Genomic DNA, 5,985 nt, shown 5'->3' with positions numbered 1-5,985 from the left:
AACTGTTCCTACTCCATCTGCAATGCTCTAAAGGAAGGAGCGGGGCAGGCAGACAACTCATCAGCTGGTTTATAGGTTGTTGGATCACAGGGAGCTCCCATTGGGCCTATTAAAAGGACTCTACAGTGTCCAGAGTTCCTGGACTTTGAGCTGCATGGGACTTTGGATTGTTTCCCTTGGGGAGAGCATGCATTTATTTTTCATGTGAAGAAGGGTATGCATGAATAAGTTTGTGGCCAGAAAAGTTGACTGTGGCAGGAATTACTAAACTCTCCCTGGTATCTGTTCTCTTCTTCTTTTGAGTTTAAGCTGAGCATATTGCCTCCTAGCTGGAGACCCCATTTCCCTGTCTTCTTTGCAGGCAAGAGAGACCATGTAATCAATTTGGGATAGGAATGGGAGTTACATCTTCTTAAGGGCAAAACTCCTTCTGCTGCACTTCCTCTTTCCTTTTTCCTGTAAGATAAGAAATAGGAGCAATAGAAACAGCCACTTTGGAATCAGAGTTGGAAGCTTTACGGCAGAGTGTCCTGCCGGCCTGGGTACCTGAATGTTCTTGTAGAGCAAGGCCACCCTACCATTCCCAAACCACTCCCTACCTTTGAAAATTTACATCAGAGAAAGATTAATAAACTATTTTATTTAAGTCATTCTATATTGACGTCTCTTTGATATGGCAAAAAGATGTGCCTAATACATAGGCACTGTTTCCATACATCCATCTATATTTTAAAAGAATATATATTTTATTTGAGATGGTGGTACTTTGAGTCCCTCTCACTTTTACATTTTTCTATCCTGTTTTCTATTATGAAGGTGTGACTAAAAAAATAATAGGACTGTGTATTAGTCTGTCTCCATTGCTTATAACAAAATACTTGGAACTAGGTAATTTATAAAGACAATGAAATTTATTGCTTACAGTTTCTGAGGCTCGAAGTCCAAAGTCCATCTGGTGGTGGTGACAGTGACCCAGGGGTCTCACATTGCAAGATGGATGGTGGAAGCAGAGAGAACAGAGAGAGAACAAGACAGACTCTCTCTACTTTTAAAACCCTCAGCACCACGCCCCTGACCACCATTTTTAATCCATTCACTACTGTACGGTCCTACAATCCAATAACCTCTTCAAGGCTCTGCCACCATTTTTAATCCATTCACTACTGTACGGTCCTACAATCCAATCACCTCTTCAAGGCTCTGCCTTTCAATCACCATAATAGGATTTCCCACCCTCTTAATAGTCACAGTGGGGGCCAAGTTTCTAATACATAAAACTTGGGGGACATAATTCAAGCTTCAACAAGTTTTGGGGGGACACAATTCAATCCACTATAGACAGGTTTCTTGAAGGTATATTATTAATTTACGGTAATAGTTTGAGACCCTTTTACCTTCTCAAAACACATAAGCTCTATGGCACATCACCACGGGTAACAGTGGTTTTTGTGGCAGTGATTCCAAGCATGAATCAAAATCTTTGTGTAAGTATAATAGAGGGAGGGGAAGGAAGACATGTGTTATTACCTAATAAACCCTCATGCGTGTAAGATGTGTCACACATAGCATTACACTAAAGTCCTTTCATCTGGTTCCTACTGAGCCCTGTCTGTGGTCACTGTACTCCTAAGTTGGCTATTTGGTATCTGTGGCTGATTTTTCTCTATAGAGCCTCTACTGGGCTCACATGATTACCGTATTAGACATTTTGCCTCACGAAAAGCAACCTTTTTACTACAGAAGTTGCATATCTTAAACTATGACATGCCAGAAGAAAATCTTGTGTCAGGAAACCCAGGACTCCCTAACAGAGAAAATGCATCTCAGAACGATATTAGTCAGATGGCACGTGGTTGTAACAGGGCTTGTCTGGGTAAGCAATGGCCACTGTTTCAGACCCTATAGGACACCACTTAGAATCTTTGGGATTCTACGTTTTCATGTAGTATCAGTTCAGACAACTGATTTGGCTTTCTTTCCACAAAGTAGCCTTCAAAGACAGAGAAAAGACAGAATTTTTTTTAAATGTTACAGTGCCGATGACTAGATAAAAAAGACCCTTGCTTTGGATGATACGTGTGACCATGGAAGAGTGAGCTATGGAGAGGATGGTGACAGCTGTTCACTGAAGTCTACAGTGAGAACGAGGGAAAAAATTGTCTCCTTCAGTGTCAACCTGTTATGTCATCCCTGGATACCATTTTTAAACATAAACAATATTTTCATCTATCTAAACCCACAAACAAACATGAGAAATGGCCTCAGCTCTTCAAAGAGTTGTCTCCCTCTAGTGGCCAAAGTTTAAAAAAACAAATCAGAAGTGTGCAAGGGACTAGGTCACTATGGACAAAAAAACCTTTACATATTTTGTGGGGAATATAGAAATAGTCCTTGAATTTGGAAATATTATTAGAGAATATAACTTTATAAGTTTTCTCACTATGCATCTTGGAATTATTATATGCTTTCAAAGAGTTATTGTGAGAACTAATCTGAGTATCATCAAATGTCATCAATAAATGTTGAGATGTCACAACTGGGAGGTTGGCTAGGCTCACTCACAAGTAAGTTACTGGCATTGGCACAATAGTATAGAAGTAAAATAGCAAATGATGATATGTCATAGATCCTTATTATCACTCCCAAATAGCTAAAACCAAGAACCTTTGAATCTTCAGAAGTCAAAGGTGTGCTGCAGGGACTGTTCTTGACAAACTGGAGGTGACCTGTGGGGGGAAGAATAACAGCCCCTTAAAGATGTCCCCGTCCCAATCCCTGGAAGCTGTGTATAAGGTAGGTTACATGGCAAAGGGGAATTAAGGTAGCAGATGGAATTAAAGTTGCTGGACAGATTATCCTGGGTTGTTGGGGTGCACCCAATGCAATTGCAAGGATCCTTAATGTGGAAGAGTGAAGAAGAGAAGGTCAGAGTGATGTGCCGTGCAAAGAGCTGGAAGAACTTGAACTGCTGCTGCTGGTTTGAGGAGGGAGGAAGGGGGCCACAAACCAAGGAACATGGGCAGTTGGGAGGGTCAAGGAAATGGATCTCCCTCCGAGAGCCTCCAGAAATGGGTGCAGCCCCTCCAACACTTTGATTTCAGCCCTTTGAGAGCCATTTCAGACGTCTGACATTCAGAACTATAAAATAATAAATTTGTGTTGTTTTAAGCCACTAAACTTGTAGTAATTTGTTATAGCAACAATAGGAAACTATTTATGCCCTAACTGCTATCCTGGAAAAAATGTGAAATACTGATAGACCTTGAGTTTACTCTTACTAATAAGAAGTGACCTGCCAGTGAGTCTCAGAAGACTCAGATCTGACCAAAATTCAGATTTAAAGCATGCACCCCCATTGTGTATTTCCTCAGTGCTCCTCCTGGTATTGAGAGGAGCTGGTCCTGCCATTCTCCCTAAGACAGGCCGGGCATGAAATATATTAGCATGCTAAATACCTTTCTTCTCTTCTAGAATGAGGGGTTGAATTTAACAACCTCTTTGGTCTCCTCCAGCGCTACACATTCCATACACCTATGTGTTCTTAGCCTGTCAAGCATCAATAAAACAACAGTGAGACTTCTGTTCCTGCATCTGTATCTGTTCCATATTGGGTTGCATCAAAACAAGACCTGACTCTTTCCTGTCTTGCAAGATGATGGGTAAAAAAGCTGAGAAACTGGATACTAAAGAGATGAAACCTGAAGCCAAGAAGGCTGATGCCAGTAGCGAGGTTAAGAAGGGTAACCTCAAAGCCAAAAAGCCCACAAGGGGAAGCTCCTGTGCAGCTGAAACCCAGTCCCAGCAGAGGAGTTGGCAGATGTTCCCAATCTGCTATGTATTGCAGAGAGGCCATGTGCAAGAGGAAGTGCTCAGCTGCTAAATCCAGGATTGAGAAGAAAAAGGAGAAGGACCTTGCTGCTGTCACAAAACCAGTGCTTATGACAAGAATGGTGGTACTTAGGAGGTGACACTTCACAAAATGCCTCATATGATCCTATTAAAGATGTGCCCTGAAAGCTGTGGAGCCACAACAAAAACCCTCCAATCAGCGAGTAAGAAAACTGCAAGCCAGCATTTCCCCAGGGACCGTTCTGACCTTTCCCACCAGACACCACGGAGCCAAGAGGGTGATTTTCCTGAAACAGCTGAGCAACGACTGAACTTCTGGTCCCCAGCCGAGTTCCTCTTCATGGGACACACCCGAAATTTGTCATTGCCACCTCCACTGTACTAGTCTGTTTCTGTTGCTTATAACAAAATACCTGAGTGATTTTCCTGAAACAGCTGAGCAACGACTGAACTTCTGGTCCCCAGCCGAGTTCCTCTTCGTGGGACACACCCGAAATTTGTCATTGCCACCTCCACTGTACTAGTCTGTTTCTGTTGCTTATAACAAAATACCTGGAACTAGGTAATTTGTAAGAAAAGAAAATTTATTACTTATAGAGGCTGGGAAGTCCAAAGTCCAGGGAACACATCTGGTGAGGGGGCTTAGTGGTGGCTTTACAGCAATGCAGGGGTCTCACATGGCAGAAAATGGCAGGGCAGAGAGAGACCCTCATTCACTTTCCTTTTAAAGCCCTCAGAACCACTCCCATGACCACCATTGTTAATCCATTCACTACTGCATGGTCCTACAATCTCATCACCTCTTCAGGGCCCCACCTTTCAATTACCATAATAGGATTTCCCACTCTCTCAAGGGTCACAGTGGGAGCTAAGTTTCTAGCACATAGAAGTTGGGGGACACAATTCAAGCTTCAGTGAGTTTGGGAGGACATTCAATTCATAGCATTCCACCCCTGAATCCCCCAAACTCATGTCATTTTCCTATATAAATAAATTCATTTTCTCCCCATAGTCTTAACTTGTTTCAACTCAAAAGTTTCCTATATAAATAAATTCATTTTCTCCCCATAGTCTTAACTTGTTTCAACTCCAAAGTTCAAATTCCCATTGTCAAATCAATACAAGTTATCTACTTCCAAGATACGATGATGGGACAAACATAGAGTACATATTTCCATTCAAAAAGGGAGAAACAGGCCAACAGAAAGGGGTAACTGGTCCCAAACAAGTCAGAAACCCATCAGGGCAGGCACTAAATCTCAAAGCTGGCGAATCATGTACCTTGACTCCATGTTCGATGTCCTCTGCACACTGCTGCAGGGGTTGGGACATAAGCCCTTGGGTAGCTCTGCTCCTATGGCTTTGCCACACTTCACCTCTCCCAGGCTGGTGTTCCACTCTGGCAGCTCTGCAGGTCTGGGGTCTCCATGGTTGTCCCACTCCTAACGGCTTCACTAGGCATGATTCTGGTGCAATTTCTCTGCTGCAACTCTAACCCCATGTTTCTGCTCAGCATCATTGTTCTAGTGAATGTTCTATGTGGTGAATCTGCTCCTGTAACAGATCTCTTTCTGGGCTCCCAGACTTTTCCATACATCCTTTGAAATTGGGGTGGAGGCTCCAACTCTGCCATTCTGCAAGACTACAGGCCTAACACCACATGGATGTCACTAAGGCTTCTGGCTTGTATTTTCCAAAGCTGCAGGTCCAGCCACACCTGGAGCCAATTTAGCCATGGCTGGAGCAGCCAAAGCAGCTGGGGTGCTGGTGTGGGGAGCAACTTCCCAAGGTGGCCGTGGGCAGCAAGCCCACAAAAGGTGCCTTGAGCCTGTTCACCAAGACCACTCTGTCTCCCTGGGCCTCTGGGCCTGTAATGGAAAGGTTGGCCCCAGCAGCTTCTGCAATGTCCTCGAGACCTTTTCCCCTTCTCTTGATAATCTGTTTCTTTTGTATTAATCTTCTTAGCACCACTGCATGTTTCTCCTGAAAATTCTCTCTGCTTCTCTACCACATGGCCATGTTGCAAATTTTCCAAATCTTTACACTCTGCTTTCCTTTTAAATTCTGTCTTTACATCATGCCTTTGCCACCATAACTCAGTGTAGGCTGTTACAAGTAGCCATGAAGCTTCCTTAA

General features: G+C 43.2%; 1 pseudogene; it reads left to right on the top strand.

The window, feature by feature from the left end:
* The first annotated feature begins 3,652 nt into the window (after positions 1-3,652).
* Positions 3,653-5,985, top strand: part of LOC103589534 — a 12,042-nt pseudogene continuing 9,709 nt past the window's right edge.

This window comes from Galeopterus variegatus, unplaced genomic scaffold (assembly GCF_000696425.1).
Source record: "Galeopterus variegatus unplaced genomic scaffold, G_variegatus-3.0.2 Scaffold700, whole genome shotgun sequence".
Lineage (NCBI taxonomy): Eukaryota > Metazoa > Chordata > Mammalia > Dermoptera > Cynocephalidae > Galeopterus > Galeopterus variegatus.
This window is presented reverse-complemented; position numbering and strand designations above follow the sequence as displayed.